This window comes from Leptodactylus fuscus, chromosome 2 (assembly GCF_031893055.1).
Source record: "Leptodactylus fuscus isolate aLepFus1 chromosome 2, aLepFus1.hap2, whole genome shotgun sequence".
In the NCBI taxonomy this organism is placed as follows: domain Eukaryota; kingdom Metazoa; phylum Chordata; class Amphibia; order Anura; family Leptodactylidae; genus Leptodactylus; species Leptodactylus fuscus.
The window spans coordinates 120,024,222-120,042,013 of NC_134266.1; the positions used below are offsets into that span (position 1 = coordinate 120,024,222).

The window sequence follows — 17,792 nt, forward strand, 5'->3', positions numbered from 1 at the left end:
TTTCTTTGAGCCATGCCAGAAATAGCCACAAAAAGAGAGAGAGTATATAGTAAGTACTTGCACTTGTACCTTCTGCTCAATCCAGTTATGGCTTTGGCTCAAAAACCACAGCAAAATCTGTAACAAAAAAAAGCTGGGGCCTTATGCTAACAGAATTATTTTCAATTATTTCATACAATTATTAATATTGTACAATTCATTACATGCAGAGCTTGTTACATATTTATTCATAGGAAATAACTATCTTTTTAACGAATTAGAGGATCTTTACTGGTTCTGAGTCACACCTGAGTCATACCTACAGTATGTTTACAACATTTTCAGATAAAGGGATACCTAATTTTTTAATTTTTTTTTAAAGCATTCTAGGCAAGGAGTTGATGTGATTTGAATTTTCAGATTAAAATTTTTTTATATATTTTTTTAAACTACCGTATTTTGCGGACTATAAGGCGCACCGGACTATAAGGCGCATTGCCCATGAGCGCCTTATAGTGCTGCCTAGGTCCATATAAAAGGCGCACCGGACTATAAGGCGCACCGAACTATAAGGTGCAGCGCTGTCCGGTGCGCCTTATATGTGATGGAAAGCGGCGGCACGCCGATTTTGCCAGCGGCCGCTTAACCCCCCCATGTGCCAGCCGCTTCTATTTATTTCAATGGCACGCTTCCATTGAAATGAATGGAAGTGCTCGGCACGCGAGGAGTTAAAGGGATTCTACCATTAAAAAGTTCTGTCCTCTTAACCACGTCGGAATAGCCTTAAAGGCTATTCGTCTCCTACCTTTAGCCAGCGCCGCCTTCTTCCTGAGCTGCGTCCGCCCCTTCTGTGTTGTTTTCTTTGGGCCTCATGGATGACGCATGCGCAGTCGGCTCTAACAGGCTCTCGCAGCCAGAGCCGACTGCGCATGCGTCATCCATGAGGCCCATAGAAGACGACACAGAAGGGGAGGACGCAGCTAGGTAGGAGACGAATAGCCTTTAAGGCTATTCCGACGTGGTCAGAGGAAAGAACTTATTTTAATGGTAGAATCGTTTGAAGCGGCAGGCAGACTTTGCCGGCGGCGGTCGCTTCCATACATTGCAATGGGAGCGTGCTATTCAAATAGTATTCGCGCATCTCTAACTTCAATTGTAAGAAGTTACAATTGAAGTTAGAGATGAACGAATACTATTTGAATAGCGCGCTCCCATTGCAATGCATGGAAGCGGCAGGCAGACTTTGCCGGCGGCAGCCGCTTAACTCCTCGTGTGCCGCCGCTTCCATATATAAGGCGCACCGGACTATAAGGCGCACTTACGATTTCTGAGGAAATCGTAGGATTTTATGTGCGCCTTATAGTCCGGAAAATACGGGTAACTTTTTTCTTAATTTAAAATGCTCATATTGCATGCTGAAATATGCTTGAAAAAGACCATTTCAATTGATTTCAAGGAGTAGTTCATTGAGCGAATATTTGCATCTGAAAAAAGTGTCATGTCACTTCTTGAAGTGTTTTAGCAGGCGTTTACAAAGCTGAAAAAAAAAAAGGAATACACCGAAAATGCACCAGGGTTACAGAGGCTAGATCTCTTGAAATATCTGCACATCAGTTCCACTCATCTGAAGGAGGTTATTTTGACTGTAAGCACATTACTGCAAACTCATTCAAATGAATGGGACACCTCATGCAACAACCTAAAAAAAGGGGGTTTTCTGGAACTTAAATACTGATGACCTATCCTTGACAAGCCCAACTGATCAGATGTCTGAAGGGGCAGTAACACTCAGGCAAGTACTGAAGCCTCTTCTACAGGTCTGCAACATCATATTCTTCAGTCATATTGCCTTTTTACAACTCACTTCCAGTCATGTGAATGGGACTGAGCTGCGATACAAGGCACAGCCGCTACACAATATATAGCACTCGGCTTGGTGACCAATCAGTAGTGCTGACCAATTCTAAGACTGGTTCATAAACATTTAGGCTGGTCTTACACGGCCGTAATGTAAGTCCGCAAATGGTCCACAATTGAGGGTTTTGAATTGCGGACCATTTGCGGACACATTATATTCAATGCGGCCTCTTACACCACCGGATATTTTATCCGTGGTGTGCTGGGCCGCAACCGTGGTCCACAATTTATAGAACATGTCCGTAATGGCCGTGAATTGCGGCACTGCACGGACTCGCCCAAGTGCGGCAGGACACGGACGTCTGCAGAGTCTGTTGCCGATCAGCAACTTGCGGACCGTACATTCAATACGGTCGTGTAAGACCAGCCTTAGGCTAAGGCCCCATGTTGTGAAAACGCATTGTTTAGTTTTTGTTGCAGATTTTGCTGCAGTTTTTTGAGCCAAAGTCAGAGGGTGTTCACACTTGCACCTAGTGTCCGCCCTGTGCCACTCCGCCGGGTTTCTGTCTTCAGCCCCAAGAAACTGGACAGGAGACTGCTTCCGGGCGGTCAGTTTTAAAACTCATTTATTTGAATGGGTTTTGTAAAGGTGACTGCCGTTATCCGCCTGCAGCCTCTCTGTGGGGAATCCATTTTTTTTCGGCCAAACACAAAGTTCTACATGTCCGACTGAAAAAAACGGTTTTCCCGCGGAAAGGCTGAAGGCTCAAAAAAAAAAAACACAGCAAAATCTTCAACAAAAAAAAGCCGTGCTTTAGCATTAAAGGTATTGTCCAGGCAAATACGAACAATTTTATTTTTTAAATCAGCCCCGGGAAATGAAAAAAAAATTCATACATATCTTTCCACGGTGCTCCAGTCCTCTCAGTCTGTTGTTATATTCCAGCAGAAATCTCCGCCACACGCGAAGGGCATGCCATGTCACTACCTGTGACATTCCGGGGCTCTTCCTGAGGCCTGCTGAGACAGCTGAATGGCGTCAGAAGTCATGTGACCACTGAGGCCAATGACCGGCTTCAGCGAAAAGGAACCAGGGCGTCACAGACGGCAAGCAGTTTCACTTTGAGAAGACGCTGGACCAGCAGAACCCAACCGTGCTGGGAGAACACCGGACCATTATATAAAATATAAACAATTTGCCTGGATAACTCCTTTAAGGCCCAGGCGTAATGCAAAAAAACCCCCAGCATTTTACAGTCACTGCAAAATTCTAGTGAATCCCATCCACATACTGCGGAAAAATGTGCACAACAGACACCTCTGCGGACTTTATAAAAAGCACTGCAGGAATAACCACGATGCGCTGCCGCTCCGTTTTTTTTCCTGCAGCACTGTTTTGCTGGGGCCCACTACATGGGGCTTTAACCTAAAGGGGTTTTCCAGGACTTTTTAATCGGCTATCTAGCCTTAGGATAGGCTATCAATTGAAGATCTGACATCTGGAACCCCACAGATCAGCTGCTTAAAGTGGCAGCATATGCTGTTACGTACATGAGTTCCTCTCAATTTGGACTGAGCTGCAATACCATGCACAGAAATTATACAAACATATGACGCTGTATTTGATAGGTACTGAAGCCCCTGCCCATCTTTGGTTGATGATCTAGCCCAGGTGTAGGGATCCTTTGGCACTCCAGCTGCTATGAAACTACAACTCCCAACATGCTCCATTCACTTCCATGGGAGTTCCAAGAACAGCAGAGCAAGTATGCATGCTGGGAGTTGTAGTTTAGCAACAGCTGGCGTGCCTAAGTTTCTAGCCCAGTGGACGGTCATTAATTGGTCAAGTCTGAGCTTTTTACACCTCGTTTTTAAAGGTAACCTGTCACTATATTTCAGTGCACTAAACCATCATCAAATGGTTAAATTGTGGGGGTCTGGCATCCTAAACCTGTCCATCTCACTATCGATTTTAGCTTATATATATATATCCTGCGAGAAGTCCAGCGGTATACGCATTCAAACAGAGGAGCCTGGACCCATCTCAGGACATCTGCTTATTATGGTCCTGACACTGTGGAGCCTACCTGGATTTATCATCCAAACTCACTTTTAAGCCCACTTGTGTGTTACTAGATGGAACGTTTCTCAATATTTACAAGAATAGAATAGCATGGCCTACAGAAAAGCATGTGTGCACAGAGTGTAACTTATAGAGTGTGCATACATACAGCTGTGGGCATATGATGTATAGACAAGCACGGTCAGCACCACAAAGACTTAGAGGCGAGGCTATGCACTGATCCATGTGCAGCCCTGTACACAGATACACAGCTACTGAATGGACATGACACTCTGGCCACTGCACCGGCAATGCAGCACAACCATCTGCTCCTCGCACATGAGCCCACCATTCACACAGGCTTCTCCCACAACTCAGTGAGCACACTACTACACCGAATGTACATCTGTGGAGATGGGTACACACAAGTGTCTAGGTGCAGCCGGGATCATACACACAAGGCGCCACAGAGCTGTGCATGCATGAGGCCCGCATTTTCAAAGCACCAATTCCCTCCCGGTAAGCCACTCCCCACAAACCGGTCCTTACCCCCCGGCCAACCCGGGTTCTGTGTCCCGCCGCTCCGCCATGTCGGCCCCGGACCCGTCCAACTGCAACACTCCGCAGGGGGGGTGAGAGGTGGGCGGGTCAAGACCGTTCCATGGCTGTCAGAGGGGAACAGAAAATGTTCTTGTTTGAGCTCACACACCTGCCCGTTTAGACAAGTAAACTACACGACGTCATCGCCGTGGTCCATCAGCGACATTATCTGCCCAGAAATCAAGCAGGAAGTGCGAGACGGAAGCAAGCATACAAAGAATCTATTTATAAACTCGGTCTGAATCTCCCCAATCCATTGGATGGAGTGGTGCAGTCCGTAGACCCGGGAAAGGACGCAAGCGCAAAGATGAAGGGCGGGAACTAAGTAGACAGGCATGCGTGGGGAGGAGGGCTCTGCACATGCGCACTCGATGCATTTGGCCACTAGCAACATACTCTTAAAGAGACAGGAACACATTTTCACTGCTTCCATTTTGTTTGCTCCCCTAAAAGTACATGGCATTTTTAATTTGACAGAGCAGCTCAACGAAGATGAAAGAAATACTTGCAAAAGCCTAAAAGCTATGTTTATATATAGCAACCTTCACACAATCTATACAATAATGATAAAATATTAAGGTACTAAAATACACTGTTTACAAAGCAATGCAGCTATATGTCTACACTGTTTATGTAAAAAACCTAATAGATTAGGATCTAATTCAATTTACCTAATTTTGTACCAAAGTGTAATTTTGATATCAATAAAATCAACTTCTAATCTGTTCACAAATTAGTTTTCCGCCATTGCCGTGTGCACTGGCAACCACAGACGGGAGCGGATATTCCACAGGGGGTGGCTGGGCCCTGCATGCACCAAACAACTAATTTGCATACAGTTTCTATTCTTGGCAGCACAATTGCATATTGACATAGAAAGGTATGGTCGCTATACCTCTAACCAACAGTGTAATGATATGTAAGTCCTTTAGAGGCAATTACATTGGTGCTAGACTCGCTTTAATCCAACAAAACTTTTCCGAGTTTTCTGATATTATCAAATAAAATTAGGCTTTATTCACACAACAGTACCAGTGAAAAACTTCAGTGTCAGTCTATTGAGAGGGGTTATTCAGTGAATAATGTCTTTGTGAAAGCCAGTTTGAACCCTATGAACGCTGTGGGGTAGCGGTCTCATAGAAGGGAATGGACTGCTGGTCACTCAAGCGCACTGCTGCTCCATTCATAAGGAGGCCCTAGGTCCAAAAATCCCCTTTCCTCCTGGTCACTGATCACCGTCAATCGGTACACCTGCATTTTGGTGTACTCACTTTTCTTTTTTGCAGGCACAGTACGCTCATGTATTTGGCCACACCAAAATCGCTGCTTGTACATGTGCAGTCCGCTCTGCCTGGAGCAGTATTGCGCATGCCTGAGATTTCAGCTTGAACAGCGGGGCGTCAGAGGCCAGTGCTCGGCCCAATTTCTGGGAAGTGGGAGGAGAGACAGAGCACAAGCAGTGGAGGGGGGGTGTAAAAGGCATGACATGAGGGGTGCTCGGAGGCCTTAGGGAACGCCCAGGGTGCTCCGTGAGGATCATTTGCATGAGAAAAGAAAGCATTTTTTTGGGAGAAGAAAAGAGAGAAAGGCCTTTTTAAAGGCTATTCCAAAATGTGTTTAAGTAAAAAATAACCTTTGGCAATGACAGACTCCCTCTACACATTTTTAAAGGGATCCTATCATTAAAACGCAATTTTTTTTTGTGACTAACACGTAGGAATAGCCTTAAGCAAGGCTGTTCTTCTTCTACCTTTAGATGTCTTCTCCGTGCCACCATTCTGTAGAAATCCCGGTTTTCATCGGTATGCAAATGAGTGAGTAAGCGGCCATTTTCTTGTGGCCTGTGGGCAGGCACAGTCGGCTCTGCCCGAGGCCTAGAAGTTTGACCCCCAGCACCGGAAGAAGACGCTTGAAGAAGATGGAGGCAGCGCTGGAGAGTTCTGGGCGAGTCCCCAATGCTGCGAGAGAACTAATTTGCATACCGATGAAAACCGGAATTTCTACTGAATGGCGCCAGAAGAGAAGACATCTAAAAGTAGGAGAAGAATAGCTTTTCCTAAGGCTATTCCTACGTGTTAGTCACAAAAAAAAATTGTGTTTTAATGATAGGATCCCTTTAAAGGCATTTCTCTAATTTGGAAAATAGCTTGTTTTCTCTGAGGATTCCCAGAACAGACCTAACATGTTTTACATGAGTCTCCCAGTCAAGAGAAAAAAATTAAAAATATCATCCAAATAAAGTTTGCAAATGTCCTTTAGGACGTTTAGAGTTAGGAACTAATTCAAAAGCACCATCATACTGTCTATGAGGAGGTAATAATTCAGCTCCAGATTCAGCAAATACATCCACATAGTCTGAGATATAACTTCATACACTCGGAACCCCATTTAACCATATCCCCCAGTCTCCAATCTAACACAGGGATATGCGATTGCAACCATGGTAACCCCAGGACTATCTCAGAGGGCAAATTCTGGAACAAAGAAGGGGAGTGTTTCAAAATGAACGTCTTCCACCTTAATAGTCAAGGAGGGATTAATAAATTTAACTGAGGTTTGAGCTAGAGGAGTGGAATCAATGGCAGTGATTAAGAAAGGCTTCCTCAGTGGAATCAGGGATACACACAGATTGAGCCACCTTTAAATCAATAAAATTGGCCATGAAAGCACAGTCAACAAATCCACTACCCTGAAGAACCATACCAGAGCCAGAAATTTCAATAGGTAACACAAATTTATGAAAAGACGTAGTTGGGAGTACCTGTTTACCCAGACGGTCTTTCTGAGGGACCCCTAGGTGTTGAGGTCTATCTGATCTATGCCTATTAGGATACCTATTCAGCATATGACCTGCCTCACCACAGTAGAAGTACAACCCCTTTTGCCTTCTGAATTTCTTGCAATCTTTCGCAGTCATAGCAGCTCCAAGTTGCATGGGTTCGGGGCTGGACTTCAGCGGTTGAACAGGATCATGGAGACTCCTCCTCTTCTTCTCTTATGTGCTCACATAGACGCCTGCCCAATTTGATATCAAGATTCATGCTTTCTTCTGGAGTGGATGGTGATGGGAAATTAACCAAGACGTCTTTAATTGTGTGAGAATAGTGATACTAGACTAGATGTACCAACACAAACAAATAACAAAATGGAGTACACTAAAAGTTAAGTTTTAATAATTCAGTTAAAAGTACATAATTTTAATTAAAAAGTAAAAAGAATCAGCCAAACATATAATGGAATGTGCATGTGGCACAGACTATGCAAACCCCTAAAGAAAGGACAGCCGTTTAAAGATCGCAGTAGGAGTTGCCTAATTTATTGCCATTTTTTGCAGCAGTAAATAGCTTATTGACACTAGAGGCTTATTCACGCTAGAAGCCATTTTTAGCTGCAGGAAATAGCTCCGCAATCACAACCACACCCTTTTTAAATAATGAAAAGGGGCAGAAAAAGAAAAGGGGGAGGGGATGAGTAACTGGTATAAGAAGCTTTAGAACAACATTCGTCTCAAACAGCCTCTACCCCCAAATATAGCTTAAATTCCCCTACAAACACACAAAACTAGGTCTACCTAACCAGTAAAAGATTGGCCCACTAGTCTAACCCGTCTGAATAGCTTATTCACACTAGAGGCTTATTCACACTAGAAGCCAATTTTGGCAGCAGTAAATAGCTCCAGAATCACAACCACACTCTTTTTAAATAGAAAAGGGGCAGAAAAGGAAAACGGGGAGGGGATGAGTAACAGATATAAGGTATAGGGGGCTTTAGCATGAATCTCAAACAGTCTCTATCCCCGTGTATAACTTAGGGGGCGTTCACACTACCGTCGGTTTCCGACATGTAGTGTCCGCTCCTAGTGTCCGCTCAAAATCTGTCACGGACACTAGGAGCGGACACCAGCTGTGTCTGTGACACCTGTCATTTATTTCAATGGGCATCGGGTGCGTTCTTTTGCACTCCGTGCCCGTCCTTTCCTGTCCGCAAGTGAAGATGTCCGACTTCGCATGCAGGGTTCCTCTGTCTGCTTGAGAAGTCGGACATCTTCACTTGCGGACAGGAAAGGACGGGCACGGAGTGCAAAAGAACGCACCCGATGCCCATTGAAAAAAATGACAGGTGTCACGGACAAAGCTGGTGTCCGCTCCTAGTGTCCGTGACAGATTTTGAGCGGACACTAGGAGCGGACACTACATGTCGGACACCGACGGTAGTGTGAACGCTCCCTTAGATTCTCCCACAAACACTCCAAGCTAGGACTGCCTAGCCAGCAAAAGACTGTCCCACTAGTCTAACTGACTCAGGAGCTTACATTACACTCCCGCATAACATCTGACTAAGTCCACATGCACACACACAATGTGCCTCAATTCACACCTGACGCGTTTCTGCTGTAAAAGTGATCACAACTCATCAGAAGCAACACCCTAAGGTGTAAAAGCACATTAGCCATTGCATAAATAACGGTATTTCCAAGGCACTTTAGTGTAACCCCCTCACAGGAGTTACTAATGGTTATTTGGCCATAAAAGTGCCTTACAAGCTATGATTGATTGTATATGTTGTCATGTTCATACTGTATTCATTTGTGACATGTTCTCAAGCTATTGTTCTCTGGTATCACTTGTCCTGGTGAGCTGTGGTTTCCATAGCAACACAGTATAGTGGGTGGATCTGTAGCTGGAACAGGAAATAGTCATAGCAGGGAGAGGAAGTAGTATTCTGTAAGAGCCAGGGAAGGAGAAGCAAGGAATAGTGTGGCAGTAGCCATCTTGTGTTTCAGACACTGTGTGCTGTGAGGATTGCCACAGCAGCAGCAGGGCAGAGAGGGCATCACCGTCAGTAAGAGGACAGGATTATATAGAACTATAACCCTGGCAGCTTGCACCTACCTCTACAAGGTAACTGAACTCCTGCAGAAGTTCCAGAAGCTGGACCTACAGACATCTTAGACTCTCTGCTAATACATGGGAAGGTTTCAGCCAGCTACAAGCCACTGTGCCACAGCTCACTGCTACAGGACAAGTGAACCAGCAGATGCTTGTTACAATAAAGCAGTGAGGACTTCAACTAATCCTGGTCTGGACATTGCCTTCCTTGTAGCTAAGCCCTGGGCAAAAGCTCTTTGTTAGAGTGGAGCACTGGCACCCACATCACCATCTCAGCCCAGGGACCAACGAGTGTCTCAATACTCCAACTGGCGTCATATCTAACTGACTTTGCCTATTACCCTGTGCACCTCTCCTGGCAGTTCTGGTGCCTATACGGTCACCGTGGCAGTCCAGCTTCCTGCACGGTTTTCCCGGGGTGGTCGCATTAACAAGCAAGGGGTGTGAAGCTGTCAGGGACTTTCTTAGCACCAGGACCAATTCCATGATGGATAGAGAAATGTTTTTATCTTCAATGGAAAGATATTCCACCAGCTCAGGGGAATCCTTGTGCTTCATTGTATAATAATCTCTGCCTGCGCTGGTGAAAGAAAAAAAAAGGTCTTCATTGAGCTGATGGATCAGTGGACGCGGCGGATTCTCCTTTGGGTCTGTTACATAGATGATGTTTTCATTCTGTGGAACATACCCGGGGAGGAAGTTCCTATCATTTGTTCAGGCTTTGAATCTCAATGATCTGGGGCTATATTCTACCACCGAGATTCAATAGGAGAAAATGACTTCTTGATCTGGTTATTTCAAAAGATACTTTGGGTCATCTACATACTTGTATCCATAGAAAATCAACAACCGCTTTTGTTACAGTGGGACAGCTGGCACCCTCCCCCTTTGAGGTCTGGAATTCCGAAGGGGCAATATTTAAGGGTGCGTCGTAACTGTACCAGTTCATCAGATTTTCAGACAATGGCAAAGGATTTGAGGGCTAAGTTCTGTAGAAGGGGTTATCCTGATAGTGTGCTATGGAAAGCTGATGGACAAGTGGACGAAGCCCATATTATAAGTCACTTATGGATATAGCAGCTCATGCAGTTAGGGATGTTATTAAAGGGATTCTATCATTAGAATTCCATTTTAAGCTAAACCCACAAGAAAGGCTATTCTTCCCCTACCTTCCCCAGTTTCTTCATTATGTTAATGAGTTTTCTCACAGCACTGGGGGCAGTCCCCAACTCTCAAAGAGCACTGGGGGTTTCCCCTGTGCTGCGAGAAAGCTCTCCAGCGAAGTCTACTTCTTGTTCTCCACCTCTTCTCTCTTGTTCGGCCACAGGAAAATGGCCTATGGCACCTACTGCGCATGTCTGTCGGCAATTTTCCTGTGGCCGAACAGGAGAGAAGAGACAGAAGTGGAGAACAAGAAGAAGGTGGCGCTGGAGAGCTTTTTCGCAGCACAGGGTATGCCCCCAGTGCTGTTTGAGTGCCCTCAGTGCTGCGAGAGAACTCATTATCATAATGAAGAAACTGGGAATATATACCGAACGGCAGCGTGGAGAAGACATCTAAAGGTAGGGGAAGAATAGCATTTCTTAAGGCTATTCCAACGTGGGTTTAGCTAAAAACGGTATTCTAATGATAGAATCCCTTTAATTCTTCCTGGTCCATTCATAAGATGTACCCTGAAATTGGATCATTTGTGGGCCTTAGGCCTCCAATTACATATCAGAGAGGCCAAAACCTGAAGGACAAGCTGGTGCACTGCCATTTGGCCTCAGCAGTGTCAAGTGACAACTGGTTACTTTCTAGACAGAAGGAATTGAGGGGACTGTCTCTCCTACATTCAGGCCCCCTTTGCAGTGTATCAGTGTCTGGGGGCCTGTATGTAGGAGAGACAGGACAGACACCTAGGATGAGGATGAACTCACACCAACAGAGCAGAGAATTGACCTCCCTCTGCCAAAACACTTCTGCCATCAAAATCATAATATCATCAATGAAGATCTTGGTTTTAAGAGGAAATTTCAAAAGCAGAAAACATAGGAGGATATGGGAATACAAACTCATGATCACCTTTGATACACTGCAAAGGGGGCTAAACCAATCACAGGGTTTTATGATGTTTTACAACAACTAGACACCAAGTGACTGATCAAAGGAACCATAAATCCACAGAACCTTCCTGTGAACTGATATATGGTTGGGTTTTTTTTTAACTGTTTATTTGCATGTTCTGCTTTCCATCTATTTTGCATCTAACACTCTATTCCTGTATAAATATGCTTACCTTCAGATATTGTGTTATACTAGCCTGATGAAGGGATCATTTTAGTTATCCCAAAAGCCGCAGGCATGGCAGGGCCAACTGCACATGCATCCCATTTAAAGCTAGTAGATGGCATCCGAAGAACACATCGTGGAGAGGGTGTTTCAGAGGAAGAAGAGACTGTCGCTGGAGAGTTCTCTCACAGCACTGGGGATGCCCCCAGTGCTGTTTGAGTGCTGAGGACCGCTCCTAGTGCTGCGAGATAACTCATTTTCATACCGATGAAAACCGAGATATCTACGGAACAGTGGCACGGAGAAGACATCTAAAGGTAGGAGAAGAATAGCCTTTCTTAAGGCTATTCCTACGTGTTAGTGAGAAAAAATGTAGTTTTAATGACAGAATCCCTTTAAGTTATATTTCAGGATAGAGGCTGTTTGAGACTGTTATTCTAAAGCCTTCTATACTTTATACCTGTTACTAATCCCCTCCCCCCATTCCTTTTCTGACTATGGTAGTGGTGTATGATAGACACCATGATAGTACTTAAGGGATAATAAACCTAAGGCTTTAAAAAAGTTAACTACTGAGGTTAACTCTGGTGCAAAAGGGTTCAATGAAAAGGCCCAGGACTGTGGGTCTCCTTGTAACAGAGAAATCACCATGGCTACCTGTTCGTGCTGGTTACCAGAAGAATATGGCCTAAAAATATAGTTTGCAGGCCTCCTGAAAATTAGTAAAGGATTTCCGGTCCCCTGAAAATCTAGTAAATTTTATCTTGGGATTCATGGAAGCAGACTCGGCTTGAGACCAAGCTTTTTCTTGATCATCATCACCATCACCCCCAGATCTTGGACCAAATTCTGCATCTGATCCACTAGAGCTTGCATAGGTGTCATAAAGGACCTCAAAAGGAAGTACTTGTTAGGCTGGCTATTCTGTTAGGAAACATATGCAGCAGCGGGCAAAACAGTCCGAGCACCAGACACTCTGATCAAATGGCACAAAACTGCGCTAAGCATCCTGTGTACTCCGAGCCGCACCAAACCCAACCCTCCAGAGATGTTCACCAGAGTCCCTGATGGTGGGGAAGGATTTGGAAAGTAACATCAGGGAGGGTGGATACAGGTCAGAAAGCACCGGACGCACAGCGCACCATTACTCTCCGCAGACCCAGAAACTGAAATCACTTACCAGTAGGCTTCCAGAGACGAGATGAAGGTCTGAAGAAACAGAAGGCAGTGGGTGGCCAGAAGATGGCAGCAGTACACAAATAGAGTAGTTGTCCAAGACAAGTTGCCAACGTGAGGTCAGCACAGTACAGAGGGGTAATGCAGGAGAGAGGTCAAGCAAGCAAGGTCAGTAACAGGAGAGCAGAGCAGTACCAAATCGTGATCAAAGAGCAGGAGTCTGTAGGCAAGCCAAGTTCGTAAACAGGAGAGCACGGAATAAAGAGTCAGGAGGCGAAAAGCAGAGTCAGGAATGGAACCAGGAAATTGAACAGGAGACACACGGGATACAGCAGTGGATAGCTAACTACTAGTACAGACCAAATAACCAGCAATGGAGTATGCTGTGGGAGCAATAACCAGGATAGTGGAGAGGCTTTTGGTCCCATAGTTGGCGTGGACCATCCACTTTTGCTGCGCGGCATGCCTGGAGTGCAGTGGGGATGCTGGAGAGCCCTCCAGTAGACTGCAATGACACAAAGATAGATATGGTATCGGGAGTGCCACTGTGATGCATCTACTCCTATTGCATATCCAGGTCACACTCCCAGATTGCTGGACTTAATTCCAAAAATGCATTTGGTTATGTGCTTACTGTCTTTTGTGAACAGACAAATCATATCAAACACTTCTGCAGATCCAAGATTGTGATGCAGGGACTTCGCTTTAAATATCTGACAATCTGAGTGGTTCTACCAGACACTGTCGAGACTTTTTTTTTTTTAAATGACTTCCATTTTCCAATGAAATTTTGGGCACTAAAAACTGCAAACAGGAATCATTTAGATATAGTCATCAGATACCTAATAGAAGTCAGTCAAACCCACTAATTGTGGAAGGAATCAGCTGTCTATCTTATGCGTATACGGGTCCTTCCACAATAGATCCTGGGACAAAGAAAAACAGGTATGTTGAATTTTAATGCTTGGTCCTTATGCCTTCAGAGAAGATAAGAGGTTGTCTGACAGCACTTTTCCATCGTCCATCATGTTGTTTACATTTTAGGGGGTTCTATCTGTGTCTGTTATTCTCATCCTATGATGGATGACAGCAATCAACCCTAATAATGATAGTGCGAACATAGCCTTAGTGAAACATTGATTAATTCCAGGCTATTTCTTATTACTTTTTTTGCTACTAATGGGGCCATTGATGATAAATATCCTCCACCTGAAATTAATCAGTGTGTATATACTTATTAGTGACAGTACCTGTGACCCTAGAACTTGCTGTATGTATGACTACATCCAGGTACATTGTGTATCACATTCTCCGTAATGAGAAATATTCTGGAATTAATCAATATGTCACTTACTTATTAGTGACAGCACCTATGGTCCCAAAATTGACAACAGTTATGAATAAAGTCACATATAAACAATAAGGCTGGAGCTACACAACAATTTTGCCTGTTACTCCTGTTGCGAAGATTGCCAGGTCACCCTGCAACTCCTTCAGTAATATTAGTGAATGGAGTTATGTTGTGACCCCTAGTAAAATTGCTCAACTTGTTTGTGACTAAAAGTCATGGTCACTGCACACAGAGATAGACTACCTGTCCTCTGATGGAAACCTGCACATCCCGGTAGGCGAGGTCCACCACCTGGAGTCTGCACAGAGAAGAAGAAATAGCTATGACATAGTCGTCAACAAGAGCGGGAGACAGCTGCTGAACCTGTGCCGGAGTCTGGGACTGTACATAATGAACGGGCGTACCAGAGGGGACACTCAGGGACGCTTCACACTAAACTCTCATGTGGGCAACAGCGTGGTGGACTATGTCATCACAGGCGCAGACCGGTCAGACATAGATGCTCTCATAGTCACCCCTGAGACACACCTGTCAGACCACAACCAGATCCTGCTGTACATGAGATCCACTGACAAGCCACTCACACAGCAGCCCCACCAGATTGGTCTCTACAACCTGCCACCATTCTTTAAATGGGCCAGTCACCGGGCCACCGAATACACCAATGCGGCTAACCGACCCGAAATCAAGGAACTGCTCACAAACTTCTATATGAGTTCCTACCAGCCAGACCAACAAGGGGTCACCCGAGCAGTGAAGGACTTCAGTAACATCCTGTACACCACGGCAGAACTAGCAGGCCTGAAACAGACAAAGCCCAAGAGACCGACTAACAAACAGTCTCACAAATGGTTTGACAGCGACTGCAAGGCTCTACGCCGTTCTCTAAGGGCAGCCTCCAACCAGAAACACAGAGACCCCAACAACAGAGAGTCGAGGGAAGCCTACAACAAATTATGCAAGCAATACAAGGGCACCCTCAGAGAGAAGAAACAGAGGTACCTCTCCCACAAAATAGAGCAACTAGAGGACTCCCTCCAGGACAGCTCATTCTGGGAGACCTGGCACCACATGGGCACAAAGCCCAAGAAAAACTCTCTCCACATCCAAAATGGCAATATCTGGCTCAACTGCTTCAGAGGTCTCTACAAAAACACCCCAGAAGAAGAACTAACTCCAGAACAGCAACAGATAATCACCAAACTGAGGGACATGGAGAAAGTCATCAAAGACTTCCAGAACCCTCTGGACTCACCAATCACCATAAAAGATATACAGGAAAGAATTGTCCTGCTGAAAGGCAAAAAGGCCAGTGGCCCTGACGGCATCCTACCAGAGATGATCAAATACAGCTCTCCAGCAATACACGCGGCACTGGCAAAGCTATTCACCCTCGTGCTCAATGCTGGACACTTCCCTGAAGACTGGAACAAAGGGCTCATAACCCCCATCTACAAGAATGGGGACCAATATGACCCCAACAACTACAGAGGGATCTGCGTCAGCAGCACGCTGGGGAAACTGTTCAACAGCATCATCAATAACAGAATCCTCACCTTCCTCACACAACACGGGGTCCTCAGCAAGAGCCAAGCAGGGTGCATGCCAAACCACCGCACCACAGACCATATCTACACCCTGCACAGCCTCATCAAGACGCACGTCCACAACACCAGAAGAGGCAAGATATTCGCCTGCTTCGTAGACTTTAAGAAGGTGTTTGATTCAGTATGGCACCCAGGCCTACTCCTGAAACTCTTAGAGAGTGGAATAGGAGGAAGAACGTACGACGTCATCAAGAGCTCCTACACCGGAAACCAGTGCAGTGTGAAGGTGAATGGGAAAAGGACAGCATACTTCCAACAGGCCCGAGGGGTCAGACAAGGCTGTAGCCTGAGCCCAACGCTCTTCAACATCTATATCAATGAACTGGCTACAGCCCTGGAGACCTCACCAATCCCAGGCCTCACCCTGAACAATCGAGAGGTGAAGTTCCTGCTATACGCCGATGACCTCCTACTCCTGGCCCCCACCGAGAAAGACCTCCAAGAAAGCCTGTCAGTGCTGGAAAAATTCAGCACCACATGGGCCCTACCCATCAACCAGAAGAAGACCAAAGTCATGGTATTCCAGAAGAAGGGCCACAATAAAGCCTCCACCACCCCACAATTCACACTGAACGGCTCCACACTGGAGAAAACCAACAGCTACACCTACCTGGGGCTGGAGCTCAGCCAATCAGGAAGCTTCAAAGCAGCAATAGAAACCCTGAAAGCAAAAGCCTGCAGAATCTTCTACGCCATCAGAAGACAACTGTACCACCTCAAACCACCGGTGAGGGTCTGGCTGAAGATATTTGACGCAGTCATCTCCCCGATCCTTCTCTATGGCAGCGAGGTTTGGGGCCCAGCCACCTACCCAGACCAGTCAAAGTGGGATTCCAGCCCAACAGAGAACTTCCACCTGGAGTTCTGCAAATACCTGCTCCATGTCCATCGCAACACCACCAACATGGCCTGCAGGGCAGAGCTAGGCAGACTCCCCCTATGGCTCACCATACAGAAGAGGGCGCTAGCTTTCCAGGCACACATCCAGGCGAGCAAGGCTGACTCCTACCACCACCAAGCATGGCTAAACCACCTGAGCAAACCAGACACTCACCAACCAAACAACAGTCAACCACCAAACCAAAAACACCAACAGATGATAACCAAGGCCGAAATAAAGGCGACCACAGAGGCAAACAGAGAGCGGTACATTGAAGAATGGAGAAACGAAATAAATAACTCCAAGAAACTCACCGTGTACCAATCCCTACAAAGGGACTACACCATGGCCACCTACCTGGAGAGAATACGCCACCCCAAGCACAGACAGACCCTGAGCCGGTACAGACTGAGCGCCCACAACATAGAGATAGAGAGGGGGCGATACAGGCAGACGTACAAGCCACGGGAGAAGAGACTGTGCCAGCACTGTGACCAGGGGGTCCTAGAAGACGAGACCCACTTCCTGCTACACTGCACCAAATACTCAGCTGTGAGGGCCGTCTACTACCAAAGACTCTCTGCCCACATCCCAGACTTCATATCTGCAGACGAGAAGAGGAAACTCTACATCCTACTGGGAGAAGAAGAGGCCACTGTGGAGATCGCTGCCCAATACGTGTCCAGCTGTCACCAAATAAGAGGAAGATGAGACTCCACGGACTGTTATATTTATCCCAAAACACCCGCCCCACCCCACCCCACCTCCCCATATAGCAGTCACCAACGAAGAGGAAGATGAGACTCCACGGACTGTTATACCCCAAACCAACCGCCCCGCCCCACCCCACCTCCCCATATAACGGTCACCAACGAAGAGGAAGATGAGACTCCATGGACTGTTATACCCCCAAACCACCCACACCACCCCCACCACTCACCCACCCGAGTCCAACTCCCCCCCCCCACACTCTACTAGCTTTGGCAATGCCAAATATCTATTCGGACGTGCCAATAAAGCTTTTTTGATTTGATTTGATTTGATTTGATCAGTGCAACTCCATTCACTAACATTTGTCACAGCCAAAATCGCTGTGTAGCCCTAGCCTTGCTTTGAGGGT

At 45.9% G+C, this 17,792-nt stretch overlaps 1 protein-coding gene across 1 annotated transcript in view; it reads right to left on the reverse strand.

Annotated features, from left to right (window-relative positions):
- Window positions 1–4,522, reverse strand: part of ZMYM4 (zinc finger MYM-type containing 4) — a 63,836-nt gene extending 59,314 nt beyond the window's left edge. Inside the window, exon 1 of the mRNA XM_075264473.1 lies at window positions 4,448–4,522. The gene's annotated coding sequence lies outside the window, so the exon portion shown is untranslated. The remainder of the gene's footprint in view (window positions 1–4,447) is intronic.
- Between the last annotated feature and the right edge of the window lie 13,270 nt (window positions 4,523–17,792).